General features: G+C 45.3%; 1 protein-coding gene across 1 annotated transcript in view; it reads right to left on the bottom strand.

The window, feature by feature from the left end:
- LOC117512201 (copine-9-like) overlaps positions 1-19999 on the bottom strand; it is a 524667-nt gene that overhangs the window by 426685 nt on the left and 77983 nt on the right. The window lies entirely within an intron of this gene.

The raw sequence follows: 19999 nt of genomic DNA, 5'->3' as shown, positions 1-19999 counted from the left end.
GTTCTTGGATGTATGGCACAACAATGGGCCTCAGGATCTCGTCACGGTATCTCTGTGCATTCAAAATGCCATCAATAAAATGCACCTGTGTTCTTCGTCCATAACAGACGCCTGCCCATACCATAACCCCACCGCCACCATGGGCCACTCGATCCACAACATTGACATCAGAAAACCGCTCACCCACACGACGCCACACACGCTGTCTGCCATCTGCCCTGGACAGTGTGAACTGGGATTCATCCGTGAAGAGAACACCTCTCCAACGTGCCAAACGCCAGCGAATGTGAGCATTTGCCCACTCAAGTCAGTTACGATGACGAACTGGAGTCAGGTCGAGACCCCGATGAGGACGACGAGCATGCAGATGAGCTTCCCTGAGACAGTTTCTGACAGTTTGTGCAGAAATTCTTTGGTTATGCAAACCGATTGTTTCAGCAGTTGTCCGAGTGACTGGTCTCAGACGATCTTGGAGGTGAACATGCTGGATGTGGAGGTCCTGGGCTGGTGTGGTTACACGTGGTCTGCGGTTGTGAGGTTGGTTGGATGTACTGCCAAATTCTCTGAAATGCCTTTGGAGACGGCTTATGGTAGAGAAATGAACATTCAATACACGAGCAACAGCTCTGGTTGACATTCCTGCTGTCAGCATGCCAATTGCACGCTCCCTCAAATCTTGCGACATCTGTGGCATTGTGCTGTGTGATAAAACTGCACCTTTCAGAGTTGCCTTTTATTGTGGGCAGTCTAAGGCACACCTGTGCACTAATCATGGTGTCTAATCAGCATCTTGATATGGCACACCTGTGAGGTGGGATGGATTATCTCAGCAAAGGAGAAGTGCTCACTATCACAGATTTAGACTGGTTTGTGAACAATATTTGAGGGAAATGGTGATATTGTGTATGTGGAAAAAGTTTTAGATCTTTGAGTTCATCTCATACAAAATGGGAGCAAAACCAAAAGTGTTGCGTTTATATTTTTTTTTAGTGTGTATATATATATATATATATATATATATATATATATACGAGGTCTGTCCGTAAAGTATCGTACCTTTTTATTGTTTTCAAAAACTATATGGATTTCATTCATATGTTTTTACGTCAGACATGCTTGAACCCTCGTGCGCATGCTTGAGTTTTTCCACGCCTGTCGGTGACGTCATTCGCCTGTGAGCACGCCTTGTGGAAGGAGTGGTCCTGCCCCCTCGTCGGATTTTCATTGTCTGGAAATGGCGGAATGAAAAGGACTTTTTTTCCATCAGAATTTTTTCAGAAGTTGTTAGAGACTGGCACCTGGAAACCATTCGAAAAATTTATCTGGCTTTCAGTGAAAATTTTACGGGCTTCACAGAGAATAAGTACTTTAACTACAGGTTTAAGGACCCCTTTAAAGGACGGTCGGTGCGCCGCGCTGCGAGCTGCGACGACGCGGCACAAACCACTGGATCATTTCTAAGCTGATGGCTCTGTGGATACGAGACCGTCGTGTGCTCTTTCTCTGGTTATCACAAGACCTGGACATCAGCCATTTTCCGGCAGATTTCACTTTTAACAAGAGATTTTGTCATGGAAAGCCGCGCGGAGGCTTCGCACGTCACGACCGATTTGCTGATGAAGCGAGACAAAGGAACACCTCCGTTTCGGCGTGTTAGAGGACAAGTTGGGACATGTCTATCTCGGCTTTCAGTGCTTACCAGTCGAGTGAGTATAAAAGAACTTGTGGAGAGCTGGACATGTCCCAACTTGTCCTCTAACACGCCGAAACGGAGGTGTTCCTTTGTCTCCCTTCATCAGCGAATCGGTCGTGATGCGCGAAGCCTCCGCGCGGCTTTCCATGACAAAATCTCTTGTTAAAAGTGAAATCTGCCGGAAAATGGCTGATGTCCAGGTCTTGTGATAACCAGAGAAAGAGCACACGACGGTCTCGTATCCACAGAGCCATCAGCTTAGAAATGATCCAGTGGTTTGTGCCGCGTCGTCGCAGCTCGCAGCGCGGCGCACCGACCGTCCTTTAAAGGGGTCCTTAAACCTGTAGTTAAAGTCCTTATTCTCTGTGAAGCCCGTAAAATTTTCACTGAAAGCCAGATAAATTTTTCGAATGGTTTCCAGGTGCCAGTCTCTAACAACTTCTGAAAAAATTCTGATGGAAAAAAAGTCCTTTTCATTCCGCCATTTCCAGACAATGAAAATCCGACGAGGGGGCGGGACCACTCCTTCCACAAGGCGTGCTCACAGGCGAATGACGTCACCGACAGGCGTGGAAAAACTCACGCATGCGCACGAGGGTTCAAGCATGTCTGACGTAAAAACATATGAATGAAATCCATATAGTTTTTGAAAAAAATAAAAAGGTACGATACTTTACGGACAGACCTCGTATATATATATATGTATATATATATATATATATATATATATATAGTAGTGTTCAGAATAATAGTAGTGCTGTGTGACTAAAAAGATTAATCCAGGTTTTGAGTATATTTCTTATTGTTACATGGGATACAAGGTACCAGTAGATTCTCACAAATCCAGCAAGACCAAGCATTCATGATATGCACACTCTCAAGGCTATGAAATTGGGCTATTAGTAAAAAAAAAAAAAAAAGTAGAAAAGGAGGTGTTCACAATAATAGTAGTGTGGCATTCAGTCAGTGAGTTTGTCAATTTTGTGGAACAAACAGGTGTGAATCAGGTGTCCCCTATTTAAGGATGAAGCCAGCACCTGTTGAACATGCTTTTCTCTTTGAAAGTCTGAGGAAAATGGGATGTTCAAGACATTGCTCAGAAGAACAGCGTAGTTTGATTAAAAAGTTGATTGGAGAGGGGAGAACCTATACGCAGGTGCAAAAAATGATAGGCTGTACATCTACAATGGTCTCCAATGCTTTAAAATGGACAAAAAAAACAGAGATGTGTGGAGGAAAATGGAAAACAACCATCAAAATGGATAGAAGAATAACCAGAATGGTAAAGGCTCACCCACTGATCAGCTCCAGGATGATCAAAGACAGTCTGGAGTTACCTGTAAGTGCTGTGACAATTAGACGCCTGTGTGAAGCTAATTTATTTGCAAGAATCCCCCGCAAAGTCCCTCTGTTAAATAAAAGACATGTGCTGAAGAGGTTACAATTTGCCAAAGAACACATCAACTGGCCTAAAGAGAAATGGAGGAATATTTTGTGGACTGATGACAGTAAAATTGTTCTTTTTGGGTCCAAGAGCCACAGACAGTTTGTGAGACGATTCTCAAAATCTGAATTCAAGCCACAGTTCACAGTGAAGACAGTGAAGCATGGTGGTGCAAGCATCATGATATGGGCATGTTTCTCCTACTATGGTGTTGGGCCTATATATCGCATACCAGGTATCATGGATCAGTTTGGATATGTCAAAATATTGAAGAGGTCATGTTGCCTTATGCTGAAGAGGACATGCCCTTGAAATGGGTGTTTCAACAAGACAATGACCCCAAGCACACTAGTAAACGAGCAAAATCTTGGTTCCAAACCAACAAAATTAATGCCTCACAGATGTGAAGAAATCATGAAAAACTGTGGTTATACAACTAAATACTAGTTTAGTGATTCACAGGATTGCTAAAAAAAAGCAGTTTGAACATAATAGTTTTGAGTTTGTAGCATCAACAGCTACTATGCTATACGATGCTACTATTATTGTGAACACCCCCTTTTCTACTTTTTTTTTTTTTTTTTTTTTTTTTACTAATAGCCCAATTTCATAGCCTTAAGAGTGTGCATATCATGAATGTTTGGTCTTGTTGGATTTGTGAGAATCTATTGAATGTACTGGTATCTTGTTTCCCATGTCCAATAAGAAATATACTCAAAACCTGGATTAATCTTTTTAGTCACATAGCACTACTATTATTCTGAACACTACTGTGTATATATATATATATATATATATATATATATATGCAATGTAAATGTTATCAAAGTATTCTTATCTTTATATGTAAAAGATCTATGCACAAGTCCAAGTAGCATGTCACCACACACACCCCCATGCACATGCACACCCACACAGGGCTGGTTGCAATACCCTGCTCTTGTGGTTGTGCAAAGTGTAAATTAAAGATCAACAAAAACCATTTGCTGTTGTGAGACCACGTCAGTGCTATGTCGAAGAGTGTTGTTCAAACAATGTTTTAAAAACAGTATTGTTTGATTAAGTAGTCATTAGGGAACGGTAGAACATCTCAATTAGAGTCTAAAAATACTCTTCTGATGTGAGGCTATGCAAATGAATTTAGCTTCAATGTCAACCAGGTAAATGAAAAACACTGCTTGTCCGACAGCTGTTTCAGACATGAAGGAGGGAGAAATTTAATTTTGATCAAGAAAACCTAATCAGTGAGCAGGTTGGGTTTATAGAGATCTAGATTATAATCTAGATCAATTACCATGGTAATTGATCTAGATTTTGAGTTAGATCTCTTTCTGGACTTCAAAACATACCCTGCATCCAAATACTCGGTACGTAGTAAAATTGTTTCATAACCTACTACCCAACCATTATTCTAGTATGTACTAGAGGTCAGGGAGCAAGTAATAGGAACACAATTTGGGCGTACTATGCCATCTTACCAGGCTTTTGATCTGGATGTTGAAAGATGATGCATACTGTATATGGATAGTCATATATGACACAAAACCTATTTTTAGATGGCAAAACAGTTTCTGAATAAATGTTTATTTGTAGAACACCACAGCCCCTCAGACACTGCTCTGTTTTCAAGTACATGTATCTTTTTTAAATTTTCCCTTGACGTCTTTCTTCTTCAGTTGCTCGGGTCCAGCTGACTCATGGTGTAGTGTAGTGTAGTTAATTTGCATGCTGTGGAGACAGTAGATCATCCAGTTACATTTCAACTTTGACTAAATGTTTCTTGAGTGTTCAGATACCCAGTTGATTGTGAAGTACTGCTTTTTCCCTCCTATATAGTAAGTTATGAGAATTCAAATGCAGACCCAGAGTAGTCGTCATCTCATAATGAATAATCTCAATTTTTAAACTCCTCTTTTAATGTATCCCTGAACAATCTAGTGAATCTTCTACAGCGAATGGAGATGCTTGGAACACTTTATAATGATGCCTAGTGGTTAAGGCATTGGGCTTGAGACCAGAAGATCCTCGGTTCAAATCCCAGCCTGACTGAAAAATCACTAAGGGCCCTTGGGCAAGGTCTTTAATCCCCTATTGCTCCCGGTGTGTAGTGAGCACCTTGTATGGCAGCACCCTCACATCAGGGTGAATGTGAGGCATTATTTGTAAAGCGCTTTGAGCATCTGATGCAGATGGAAAAGCGCTATATAAATGCAGTCCATTTACCATTCATGTCAAAATCTAATTTCAGTATAAGACCAGAAATCAACTCTTAAAGGAGCTATACTTGATTTTGTGCCACTAGATAAGCATCTCAGGAGCAAAACAAAGATTCCCTCTTCTGCTTTCTTGCCAATCCTTCTGTTCATTGGAGCCCTTTCAGTCTAGTTGCTCCCCGTGTAGGAAAACCAAGATGTGTGATGTTCTAGTCCTACCGTGTTTAGCTTCTTTTGGCTTCAGAACACGGTTTCTTTAAAGATAATTCTGACATGTTTCTACTGTCCATGTTATATGAACACAGCAATGCACTGACTGCTACTCTCTCTCTATAACCCGGTGGTAACTGTTAGACAGCATATGACTCAAATGCATTAAATATGAATGGGTGGCATGTGGCAGATGTGGTGTATAAACAAGGAACAGAAAAGCTAAAATTAAAACAATTACACAGGGAGTGTTGCAGCATTTTCTATCCAGAAATCCACAAAGCCACTAAATCTTTATGTAGAAAATAGATGCTGGCTGCTATATTCTTGTTTACAGTGTCATTTAGGGCACCTTTAAAAGTGAAAGTTTCCTGATATATTTCTATGAAATGCGATAATGAGTCACAGTACTGTGGCACTGCATTGTCAGGATTAAACATGAATCATTACCCTCATAATTACAGACCTACGGAAGCAAAAATTTACCCCATTACTCATTAAACTGAATCTCCAGAGCAGATACACAGAGTCTTATTGAAATTAGGTTTAAGTGGTTCTGGTGGGAGGAGGGAGGCCATTACTCTTAAAGAATTTAATGGCATGAAGTAAAACACCCATGCATGTGTGCATGTGAATATTCCACGGGGTAAATAAAAATGTTACATAAGACACGTGGGATGCTTCCTATCACAGATTGTGTAGATTATGGTAGAAAGCAATAAAAGGCACAAATAAAAGTTGTAGAAGTTTCAGTAGTTGAGGTCAGAGTCTCCCGTTCTAAAGTGTTCTCTCATAATATTCAGCTGTTTTAACATGGATCTCAATTGTTAATATAATATAGATCATACATATGAACATAAACTCAGGAATTGTGGAAATATATGTGTAAATAGTCACTTCAGTGCAGTGCATTAACATACAAAAGCCTTGCAAAGTGGGAAAATGAAGAAAAACCTCATGAATTACATTATTTTTAACTCTGTCCAAAAGAAAAGAAAAGGAAAAACCTAAACAAGGATCCAAAAGAGAAGTATAACACAAAAGTCACTGGAAAAACAGTAGAACTTTTTTCTTTCTAATCAGCTCCTCAGGGATTTTAATTTTTGTAAATGGCTGCAGTTCAAACACAATTTTAATCACTTGGTGAAAAGAATGGGAGCCGTTTATATCTGTCCAAGCCAGAGTCAGTGTGTTTAAGGTCAGACATGCACAGAATATATTATCATCAGTTAGAACTGTAGCAAGTTAGCTTGTATGATGGGTCAGCATGAGTGTCCCACTGACTAACAACAAGATGGGCTGGCATGAAGAACACAGGTTTGACTCTAAAACAGACATTCACTCTTTGAATCAACATAACTGGCACAAACCACATTAGCACACAGCACAGGTGAATAATTCTGTAATGGGCTTAGGCACGAGCTTATTCAAAATCAAGTACTAGGTAATTGATTCATTCACAATGTTTGCCATTGATGAGGTGATATTTAAACCTACAAAAATAACTAATTCAGTGCAGCCATGAACATAAACCAAAACTAGATTTGAAAACAAATATTAAGGGTCCAAGCACCCCACGCACCACCACGGATCCAGGCCTGCTCCAAGCAGGGCCCACGGAGAAGCCTTGTAAGACTCTCAGGCAAGAGCTATGTAAATTTTGGAGCATGTTAGAGCTCTGAAATTCGTAAATATTTGCATTGCAGTGCCATCTAGTGGTGCAGTTCCACCAACTTTAGCATTGTGTATCTATCAGAGGCCATCCATACATCTGCCCAATTTCATGCCAATTAATTATCCCATTAATGAGAAAACCCATCATAAGTTAAATAGCAATTCACAAGGTCCTGTTGGGAAAGTGTAGTGACACGGACCCACAACAGGGGGGGCAAATGATCGGACAATGAAAGAGTCGAATATGAACACTTTACTGTTGTGAAAGAGCACAACAAAAACACAGAGGATTACAGAATTTGAGCAAACAGTCAATCCACAAAGGTGACGTGTGGGCAGGCTCGAGGATAGAAGACGTCTGTCCTGAGAAGAACCGGAACCACACAATTTCCTCCGCCACCGAACCTGGAGAATACTGGAGCCGCCAAGTTCCGAGTCCCCAGGTGGCCACCGTCTCCGAGTGTCGGATCTAGTACTGCTGGCGAGGAGCAAAAACAGTCATATGTGGGTGCGTGCACACCCAGTAACAACAATGGTGGGAATTCCACCTCCACCTCTAACACACACTCGTGCAGCTCCTGTCTAACCACTTATCTGGTTGGGGTGTGAAGCGAAGCCGTCGCTGATCACACCAAACGCCAATCTATCAGATAGGGAACACCACAGGAAAGCGGCTGCAAAAAGAGTTCAGACTAAGACACAGTTAAGGCTGAGAATATTACCTTCACAGGTAGATGATATCTCGGCAACGAGGTGGAGATGATGTCCGGTTTTTATGGAGTGGAATGATGAAGTGTAGATGGATGACAGCTGTCATGAGATAATGAGTGACAGCTGTCACCCCCGGCTGTGTCCGTGGCGGCAGCGCCCTCTCGTGCCTGAAGCCCGCACTTCAGGCAGGGCGCCCTCTGGTGGTGGGCCAGCAGTACCTCCTCTTCTGGCGGCCCACACAACAGGACCCCCCCCCCTCAACGGACCACGCTTGTCCGGGTGACGGCGGTAGAAATCGGCCAGGAGGGCTGGGTCCAGGATGAAGCTCCTCTTTACCCAGGAGCGTTCTTCGGGTCCATACCCCTCCCAGTCCACCAAATACTGGAACCCCCGGCCCATTTGACGGACATCCAGGAGCCGGCGCACTGTCCAAGCCGGCTCCCCGTCAATGATCCGGGCAGGAGACGGTGCCGGACCGGGAGCACAGAGGGGTGAGGTGTGGTGTGGTTTAATCCGGGAGACATGAAAATCAGGGTGGATCCGCAGTGAAGCCGGGAGTTGGAACTTCACTGCAGCAGGACTGAGGATTTTGATGATCTTGAAGGGTCCAATGAATCTGTCCATAAGTTTGGGTGAGTCCACCTGCAGGGGAATGTCCTTAGTAGATAACCACACCTCCTGCCCGGGCTGGTATGCAGGGGCCGGGGACCGCCGGCGGTCTGCATGGGTCTTAGCCCTCGTCCGGGCCTTTAATAAGGCAGAACGGGCGGTGCGCCACACCCGACGGCACCTCCGCAGGTGGGCCTGGACCGAGGGCACACCGACCTCTCCCTCCACCACGGGAAACAACGGGGGCTGGTACCCCAGACACACCTCAAACGGGGAGAGGCCGGTGGCAGAAGACACCTGACTGTTGTGTGCATACTCGATCCAGGCCAGATGGTTACTCCAGGCCGTCGGGTGCGCTGATGTCACACAGCGGAAGGTCTGTTCCAACTCTTGGTTGGCCCGTTCTGCCTGTCCGTTCATCTGTGGGTGGTACCCGGACGAGAGGCTCACGGTGGCCCCCAGTTCCCTGCAGAAACTCCTCCAGACTTGAGAGGAAAACTGGGGACCATGATCCGAGACTATGTCAGCTGGTATCCCATGCAGACGAACGACGTGGTGGACCAGGAGGTCAGCAGTCTCCTGGGCCGTTGGGAGCTTCAGGAGGGCCACAAAGTGGGCCGCCTTGGAGAACCGGTCCACTATCGTCAGGATGGTAGTCATGCCCTGGGACGGCGGGAGGCCCGTGACAAAATCCAGGCAGATATGGGACCAGGGGCGATGAGGCACCGGGAGCGGCTGGAGAAGTTCTTGGGTCCTCTTATGGTCTGCCTTGCCCCTGGCACAGGTGGTGCAGGCCTGGATATACTCCCGGACGTCGGCTTCCATAGACGCCCACCACCACCATAGATGCTGCCAGACAACTGCCACGCTCCTTCGCACCCCTGGATGACAGGAGAGCTTGGATCTGTGACAGAAATCCAAGACTGCAGCTCTGGCCTCTGGTGGGACATACGGACGATTTTTTGGTCCAGTTCCGGGGTCCGGGTTCCATGCCAGGGCCTCCCGGACGGTCTTCTCCACGTCCCAGGTGAGGGTGGCCACGATAGTGGACTCCGGAATGATGGGCTCCGGTGGATCCGACAGCTCAGTTTTGACTTCATCTTCGTGTACCCGGGACAAGGCATCTGATCTTTGGTTCTTGGTCCTGGGGTGATAGGTGATCCGGAAGTCAAAACGCCCAAAGAACAGTGACCAGCAGGCTTGCCTCGGGTTCTGCCGCTTGGCGGTCCTGATATACTCCAGGTTCCGATGGTCAGTGAAAACCGTGAACGGCACAGACGCTCCCTCCAACAGGTGTCCCACTCCTCAAGAGCCTCTTTCACCGCAAGGAGTTCTCGGTTGCCGACGTCATAGTTCCGTTCAGCCGGGGTCAACCTGCGAGAAAAGTAGGCACACAGGTGAAGAACCTTATCGGTCTCTCCGCTCTGGGATAGCACGGCTCCTATCCCTGAGTCAGAGGCGTCCACTTCAACCACAAACTGGCGGCCAGGGTCGGGCTGCACCAGAACTGGTGCAGTCGAGAACCGTCTTTTCAACTCCCTGTACGCGACTTCGCACCGATCCGACCAGGTGAAGGGGACTTTTGGAGAGGTCAGGGCTGTCAGGGGGCTAACTACCTGACTGTAGCCCTTAATGAACCTCCTGTAGAAATTTGCAAAACCGAGGAACTGTTGCAGCTTCCTACGGCTTGTTGGTTGGGGCCAATCTCTCACCGCCGCAACCTTGGCCGGATCAGGGGCGATGGAGTTGGAGGAGATGATAAACCCCAGAAAGGACAAAGAGGTACGGTGAAACTCACACTTCTCGCCCTTCACAAACAGCCGGATCTCCAACAACCGCTGCAGGACCTGACGTACATGCTGGACAGAAACTCAACGCCTGGAATCAAATCAATGGCACAATCATACGGACGGTGCGGGGGAAGGGTGAGCGCCAGATCCTTGCTGAAGACGTCAGCAAGATCGTGGTACTCAACCGGTACTGCCGTCAGATTAGGAGGGACTTTGACCTCCTCCTTAGACTGTAAACCGGGAGGAACCGAGGATCCTAAACACAGCCGATGGCAGGTTTCGCTCCACTGAACCACCACCCCAGACGGCCAATCAATCCGGGTATTGTGTTTCAACATCCAAGGGAAGCCCAAAATCATGCGGGAGGTAGCAGGAGTCACAAAAAACTCGATCTCCTCCCGATGATTTCCAGACACCACCAGAGTTACTGGTTGTGTCTTGTGTGTGATTAAAGAGAGAAGGGTGCCACCTAGTGGCCGCACCTGCAATGGCGAAGGGAGCGCCACCAGAGGGAGCCCTACCTCCCTAGCCCATCTGCTGTCTAGCAGATTCCCTTCTGACCCCGTGTCCAAAAGTGCTGGGGCTTGAAGGGTTAAATCCCCGCTCAGGATTGTAACTGGGAGTCATGTGGAAATATGTGTATGCCCCACGTGAATGTCTTGGCCCACCCTAAGCCCAGTTTCTAGGGGGCAGGCGTTGGTGTTTAACCGCTTGGGGCAGTCTCTCTGCAGATGCTCACTCGAGCCGCAGACAAAGCACTCCCCGCGGGCCAGCCTCCTCTGTCTGTTAGGTGGTCTAAATGTGGCCCTGCTCGTGTCCATAGCTTCATCAGCAGGGGGAGCTGTAGCCACACGGAGCGTTGAGGCAGTGGAGCGTGGGGAGGGCGGAACCTTTTCGGACCCGGAAGGGAGAGGGACGGCGCGTGCCTGGCCACGTCCTTCGTCTCGCTCCCGACGGCGTTCCTCTAACCGATTGTCTAACCGTATAACGAGATCATTAAGCCCATCTAGATCCCGCGGTTCTTCCTTGGCTACCAGGTGCTCCTTCAGGACTGACGACAGTCCGTTTATGAAGGCGGCACGGAGCGCAACGTTATTCCAGCCGGACCTCGCAGCCACGATGCGGAAGTCGACTGCATATTTGGCTACGCTCCGGCACCCCTGTCTCATAGACAGCAGCACAGTTGAAGCAGTCTCTCCTCTATTAGGGTGATCAAAAACCGTTTTGAACTCCCTCACAAACCCAGTATAAGTGGTAAGGAGCCGTGAATTTTGCTCCCAAAGTGCTGTAGCCCAAGCGCGTGCCTCACCACGAAGCAAGTTAATAACATAAGCCACCTTACTGGCGTCAGACGCGTACATGACGGGACGTTGTGCAAAGACAAGCGAACACTGCATAAGAAAGTCCGCGCACGTCTCCACACAACCTCCGTACGGCTCTGGGGGACTTATGTATGCTTCAGGGGATTGTGGGGGGGGGGTCATTGAACGACCAGTGGAACGTCTATATTCTGCACCGGGTCGGCAGGAGGAGGAGCTGCAGCAGCGCCCTGAGTGCACGCTTCCACCTGCGCGGTGAGAGCCTCCATCCTGCGGTTAAGGATGACATTTTGCTCGGTCATTAAATCCAACCGAGCGGTAAAGGCGGTGAGGATTTGCTGCAACTCACCAATCACGCCTCCTGCAGATGCCTGTGCACCCTGCTCTTCCATTGGTTGTCCAACAGATGGTTGACGCCCCTCGGGATCCATGACGCTGGCCGAGATATCCTGTTGGGAAAGTGTAGTGACACGGACCCACAACAGGGGGCGCAAATGATCGGACAATGAAAGAGTTGAATATGAACACTTTACTGTTGTGAAAGAGCACAACAAAAACACAGAGGATTACAGAATTTGAGCAAACAGTCAATCCACAAAGGTGACGTGTGGGCAGGCTCGAGGATAGAAGACGTCTGTCCTGAGAAGAACCGGAACCACACGATTTCCTCCGCCACCGAACCTGGAGAATACTGGAGCCGCCAAGTTCCGAGTCCCCAGGCGGCCACCGTCTCCGAGTGTCGGATCTGGTACTGCTGGCGAGGAGCAAAAACAGTCATATGTGGGTGCGTGCACACCCAGTAACAACAATGGTGGGAATTCCACCTCCACCTCTAACACACACTCGTGCAGCTCCTGTCTTGATCACACCAAACGCCAATCTCTCAGATAGGGAACACCACAGGAAAGCGGCTGCAAAAAGAGTTCACACTAAGACACAGTTAAGGCTGAGAATATTACCTTCACAGGTAGATGATATCTCGGCAACGAGGTGGAGATGATGTCCGGTTTTTATGGAGTGGAATGATGAAGTGTAGATGGATGACAGCTGTCATGAGATAATGAGTGACAGCTTGAGTTTTACTTTTTTTGGAGGGTGAGCTATGTTTGTGTTATGTGTGTTCCTTAATCAGAGCCTCTGTGCTGTCCTTTAGGCCAGCCTTTCTTAGCCACTGGTTGGACTTTTTGACATCAACCACTTCCTCTATGTGTCAATGGTACAGCCGATGGAGGGGCTTGGTCCTCTTCCTGTTCTTTATCACCATCTGTCTTCAGCTGTCTGAGGCATTCTTGTAGCAGTTGATCTCTGGGGGCCATCTTTCTCATGAATTTATGGATGCTTCTTGTGTCAACTGGATTGTGGCTCGGACTTCTCACCCTCCCTCCTTGCATTGCCCACAAAGCTTCAGGGTGCTGGTCTTTGGGTGGAAACCTCCTTGCACTGTGAGTTTTCATGTCTTGACATCAGTGGCATCAGTCTCCTCTTATGGCCAACTTAGTATCCCAGCTGGGTATTTGATGACTGGTAGGGTGTATGTATTGATGCCTCAGATCTTATTCCTAACACTGAACTAGCATCTCAGCGCCTGTCTACCTTCTGGAGGTATATGGTTGTGGCTGATCTTCTTACATCTTCATCATGGTTCCCATTGGCTTGTGAAATTTCTTGGTACTTGTACCTGTCCTAGATGTCCGCTATCCTTCCTTCTGGAAACTCCAATCCTCAGTGTGGATCACCTTCCCATCCAGCCACACTCATCCATTCTGAATGACATCCCAATATCCTCACTGTAGATCCTGGTGAGGTGGATCAGTGAGTCAATGTCTCACTCACTCTTGATATACAGCTTGATGTCATCCATGTACAGGAGGTGGCTGATGGTTCATATGATTTGTAGCCCCTCTTTGTGATGAGTTGGCTGATGGCATTGAGGCCTATGCAGAACAGCAGTGGGGACAGTGCATCACCTTGGTATATTCCGCACTTGATGGTGACTTGTGCGATTGCCTTGTAGCTGGCCTCCAAAAATGAATTTATCAGTGCATTGTTAGCCTTGTATAGTGCCAAGCACTCCAGTATCCATGTTTGAGGCATTGAGTCACAGGCCTTCCTGTAGTCACACCAGATGGTGCTCAGGTTAGTCTGCCTGGTCTTCGAGTCCTGGTATACTGCTCAGTCAACCAGTAGCTGGTGCTTTGACCCTCTGGCATGTTTCCAATGTTGCCCTTCTGAGCTGTGCTCATGTGCTGACTCATGTGCCTACTCAATGTGATTGCTATGATGCTGGATAGGAGCTTCAATGTTCTGGAGAGGCAGATAATTGGCCGGTAGATTGAGGATGTTGAACCCTTGTGGGGGTCCTTAATGATCAGGATTGTCCTGCCCTGTGTTAGCCAGTCTGAGTGAGTATGTGTTGTTAGTAGCCCACCCATTTGTACTGCCAGGCATACATAGATTGCTGTTAGTGTCTTCAGCCGGTAGGTGTTGATGACCTAGCCAGTCTGAGGTGTGGATCACCAAGCCAGTCTGAGTGAGTATGTGCTGTTAGTAGCCCACCCATTTGTACTGCCAGGCATACATGGATTGCTGTTAGTGTCTTTAGCCAGTAGGTGATCGGTGCTGTCCAGATCTTCATTCCTGAAACTTGTAGTTGTATGTCTGCCTTCATAGTGACTCGCTCTTGTTCTGGGAGGTGGCTGTGGTGTGCTTTTAGATCCACCTTCATATGTGTCATGCCTCTTTCTCCCACGCATTCTTCCAGTATTGCTCAGTCTCAGTTCTGTGTGGGTCTGTTTTTGTGTTACTGTTTTTCTCTTTCTGCTTGGAGAACACCCTGGATGGGTCATTGGAGAACAGGTCATTTATTTTCTTGGCCTCTGTTCCTCTTCTTGACCTCTGCTTCTCTGGCGATCTCTTCAGCTGAGTAGCTAGACCTATAAGCCTTTGTGTGACAGTTTCCAGGGTCTTAGTTATGGACATCTTGTTGTACTTCTTATCCATCCAGGACCTGTCTCTCATGATGCCCTTCTGTAGCTCCGGCTAACATCTTTCAGGGCTTTCCAGATTTGGGTTTCCAATCTTCTTCTCCTGTCTTCAATACAGGTTGATGTAACTCAGTGGAGGGCAACATTGTGCAGGTGAAGCTTGATGCTTGCAGATGTTAACTCAACATTTTAGACATGATGGGATGCAACCTGTATAAATTTGGTGTAACTCTGATTGTGACACTTGCTGTTGGTACATTGTTGAGACAGGAAATACACATTCCTTCACATTTCTACACACTTCCTCATTTCCGCCCAAGGGATCCAGAGGACCTGGTACATCCCGACAAGCCTCTAACATTGGCAAGTCGAGGCTGGTGGAGGTGAATGAAGCAGTAACAGAGTACAAGTAGAGGTGATGTTGTGACAGTAGACCTATTGCCGGTATTTTAGCATGAATATCAAAGATTTCAAGCATGATGAGAATTTTTACAGGACCACTACAAACATCAGCATTGCCCAAATGTTGTGGAGTTTGGGACACAACAGTACTGTTTGACATTAATTAGCTTTTTACTGTCTGTCTGTAAACGCCAGGCTAATCGTCAATGTGTGAATACACCCTTAAGGTCTTGGCCTTGACTTGGACTCAACACAGGTGTGCTAGTTCCTATCTCTATCACTACATTTCTAAACATGTATTTAAAAATCACACACACAAAAAAATCACATTTTCACCATGGACATTCAAGTCAAAATTTCAATAACATCCGTTATAATCTTGCAAAAATGCAACAATTTTACATTTGAGGAGTGGAGTGAAAGCCAGCTAAGCTACTATACCTACTAACACAAATTAAATAACAAGAAAATTTCACTTGATAGAAATACTGGAGCAGAGACATCTTTGATGAACTCTAAGGACAATAATCCACACAGCACCCCATATTATTACAGACATTTGTAATGAAATGCTCAGAAAGGACAGACACAGTCTCTCCACAACACCTAGCAACCACTGCAAGTGGGGTCTGTGACCAGATCAGTCTGCTGTCACCTAAACTCACACGCTTATGTCACTTAATGAGCTGTCTCTGAGAAAATCAGGTGGGTGGCCATGTGTCCGGATGGCCCGACTCGTATTTTAATGAATTTTCCACCAATTACCATTCAATTAGATTGATTAGGCACAGTAAAGTTTGCTTTTTTACATCAGACCAAATTTTACCCCATTTTTGGTCAATTCAAAATTTGATGTCAAAACACCCAAAGAATCCGTTACATTAAAATATATAGTAAAAATGGCCGACTCTGACAAAGCAATTTTCAAATCTGAGCAACTGGTTAGAAAAACAGCATGAGGATGCCAAGGATGCCCTGAACCTCTGTAAACCATTGTCTGTTTTTTGGAACTTTTCCTTATATTTCTATAATTAACACTTTTTGAATTTTATAGGTGGACACTTTTTTAAGCAGGGGTGGTGGCCAAGTGGTTAATGCGCTTGGTTTCAGTTCAGAAGGTTCCGGGTTCAAATCCCACCCCTGCCACATTTCTCCATGTAATGTGGAGTTGCGTCAGGAGGGGCATCCAGCGTAAAACTTGTGCCAGTTCAACATGCAGATCCACTTTGGATTTGCTGTGCCGACCCCGAGTGCAAACAAGGGAGCAGCCGAAGGGACTTACTATAGGTGGACACTTTTAGGGCCAAATCCTGGTGAGCGAGAAATTTGAAATTCCTCATATATTAGTCAATATTTTGTCTATTTAAGTAAATAAGGCATCATTTCATCCCCGCATGATTTCCTCAGAGACAGCTCATTAAAGTGTCCCTGCCCCTAATTATACATATATGTATGGCTTAAAATGTCAGACTGTACAGTTTGTCAAAAAGAAAAAAAAAATTAATAATAATATAACCATGTACATTTGCCATGGGGGAAGAACCCACAGAGATAAAGCAATTATTTAATATATGGCTGTAAACATGTTTATTTCTCCTCTATCACTGGAAATTTTAACATGTGATTCTATGGTAATGTGCTCCTTAGCCTCAAGAGGACATTCAACTAAATGCAACTTTTTCAATTTCTGAGGTCTTGGTGTATTTCATAAATGGTTATGTAATCTCACACCTGGGCATTGTACACTGCGAGTGAGCCATAAATTAGAGTAATCTCACAGTAGGGCTTTGCATCTCATGGAATATAAGATGGAATAATATCTGCAAAGCCAGGCAGAAAGCCATCATTTCAAGGCAAGAACATAGTGGTGAGTGATAAGATCAAGAAGTACCACGGGCTCGAAGAAGAATGAGAAAAGATGTGGAAGGCCACAGTGGTCCCAGTGGTAATCGGAGATAAAACCAGAAATACAAGAAAATTACAGGAATATTCACAAGTATATTACTTCAAAGAGACCGAGTTCCTTCCCATCAAACATTCCAACATCAGCCTGAAATCACTATGATTTTGTCAGCCCTTTCAACTGAGCCAGTGCCAACCACTTGCCAGTGTACTCTATATGATGTTCACATGATGTCATTGCAAACATGACCAAAATGACCATATCCCAAACACAAAAATGACCAGCTACTTATGTTTCAGCATCTACCCTTTATTTTATTCCAGGTCACCACAGCAGAGCACAGTGGTGGGCACAGCTAACCAAAACATTAGCTTTGATAATGGCTAATCTGATAAACCACTAAAAAATTTAAAAAATAAATAAATAACGGAAGCCACAGCTAACCACTAACCTTTAGTATTGACTCTGGTACACTGTCAGCTACTGACAAGCCAGTTTTGAGTTTAAGCATCACCAACGCTTGTGAGTAAAATCAAAGGCAATCACAAACCCAACATGAAAAATGAGTCAGAGTTTCTGTCTTTCTTTGCTAACTATGCCAGCAAAAACCGTTAGCGGACTGAAAGCTAGTGGAACTAAATTTAGCGGAAGCTAATTGGTCTGCTGATGGTTTTCGAAGTTAGATGAAAAGCTAATCCACTAACAAAAAAGTTAGCTTTGCTAATTAGCAGTTAGTGGAACTGTGTCCACCACTGGCAGAGCATATATCGATATATGTGACATGACGAGCGGGTGCCAGGTACCCGAAGTGGCTGGACCCGCAATGCAGACTCCCATATCAGGTTTATGTGTAAAAGAAGTTGTTGTCTTTATTTCAGGCTGAGGTACAGTACACAGGTGATCAGTCACTGTAGCGGAGGTACAAACATGGTCAGGCAAAAACGCAGTCATATTCAAGCAGGGTTCAGAGGCACAAGCAAACACGGACATCAGGGATGAGGCAAAAGGCATAGTCAAAAAACAGAGCAGATTTCAAAACACACGGCTAGGCAAAACAGGACTGGATATGAGAGCTAGGATGTGTACTATTGATGACAAACTGGCAGGGAAGTGGTGGCAGGGAGGTGGTTAAATAGGACATCAGTTAACAAGGTGCACTTCAGGAACAGTCTAGAAAGGGGACGTGGCTAGTGAACAAAAATAAAACACTGTGCAAGATGGGGAGGAAGAGAGTGCACAAAGTGAAGTGATGTAAGGTACAGGGATGCGTGAGTAGGTGCCAGGAGTGAGAGTCTTTTGTTGCCCCTGTCCCAGCTTTTTTGAAATGTGTTGCAGGCATCCATTTCAAAATGAGCAAATATTTGCACAAAAACAAACAACAAAAATGTCTATCAGTTTGAACATCTTGTTTTTGTGGTGTATTTAATTGAATATAGGTTGAAGAGGATTTGCAAATCATTGTATTGTTTTTATTTACATTTCATACAATGTCCCAACTTCATTGGAATTGGGGTTGTGCACATCTGTGATGGCACCATCAATGCTGAAAGGTACATCCAGGTTTTGAAGCAACACATGATGCCAGCCAAGCAACTTCTTTTTCAGCAACATCCCTACTTATTTCAGCAATGCAAATCATTGTATTCTGGTTTTATTTACATTTTACACAACGTCCCATCTTCATTGGTGTATTATGTTGTTTGATTTTCTGTTTTCTGTTTCTTCAGCTTTGTAAACTTTGCAAAACCTCGTAATTGTTAGAATGGCCTAAGCAGTGGGTCACCCGTTTGAGTTGGGTCTGCTTGAGGTTTCTTCCTCAGTATCATCAGAGGGAGTATTTCCTTACCACTGTGGCCTGTGTGCTTGTTTGAGGTTGGTAAGCTTAGACCTTACTTGTGCGAAGGGCCTTGAAGCAGCTTTTGTTGCGATTTGTACACTGTATAAATGAATATAAATGAAATAAAATTAAATGGTCCTCTGTTTATCCTTAAATCCACTGGTGTAGCAGTAGGAGGTGCTGTTTCTCAGAGGGATGAAATTCATGGCAATCAGTCTAAGACAGGTCAAGTTACATCTGGGAACAATAACATAACTAAGAACTAGGCATAAACATGAGAACTGAAAATGGAACATAAATACTTAAGCACAACAAAACCAGGAAAACAAGGTGGTAAATGAGTTATAAGAAAAGCAAACTACATGAAAACAGAAAGCAAAACCTGGCATAACTGATAACACAAATGAGAAAAGCAAAATAAACAAGTGATAAACAATGATCAATAATGCAAACACAACCTGGCAGAACAAAACTGGAACGGAACTGGACAATGGCTCAAGTGTGAAAAGTAACAAAACAAAATAAGACAGCAAAACTAGAACAGAAATAACCAAGACAGGTCAAGTTACATCTGGGAACATGCGCCGATGTTGCACTTTGCTGCATCCACTGCACTACGGAATCTCCCTAGGTGCTGGATGGGAACCACTCAGGCAGACAGTGTGCCCATCCCCACCTGTCAAAATTAGCCATCTATCTGCCACAGCCAGGTGATAAGTGGGTGTCCACTTGGCAGTCTTCACTCACTGGGGTCCTCAACACAGAGGCACCTGCATGCTGGATCATGCAAAGGAATACAGGTGTTGTACCTGATGGTCTCTCAACATGCAAGTGATATGCTTCATCTGAGTCCTCCACACACACACACACACACACACACACACACACACACACACACACACACACACACACACACACACACACACACACACACACACACACACACACATATCTTCAACCGCTTAGTCCAATTAAGGGTCACGGGAGGCTGCAGCCTATCCCAGCAGTCATAGAGTGCAAGGCGGGGTACACCCTGGATAGGACGCCAGTCTGTCACAGGGCCTGAGTCCTCCAATGTAAGAAAATATAAAAATATTATGAGCCTCGCTCTATAGTAGATGAAGGCACAAACTGGAAATGGCACAATAAATCTCCTCAGTAACACAAACCATTGTCGTAAAAAGCCACAAACCAATGGTCGACAACCATA

This window comes from Thalassophryne amazonica, chromosome 6, assembly GCF_902500255.1.
Source record: "Thalassophryne amazonica chromosome 6, fThaAma1.1, whole genome shotgun sequence".
In the NCBI taxonomy this organism is placed as follows: Eukaryota; Metazoa; Chordata; class Actinopteri; order Batrachoidiformes; family Batrachoididae; genus Thalassophryne; species Thalassophryne amazonica.
Note: the sequence above shows the minus strand (reverse complement) of the source record. Positions and strands in the feature narration are given on the sequence as shown.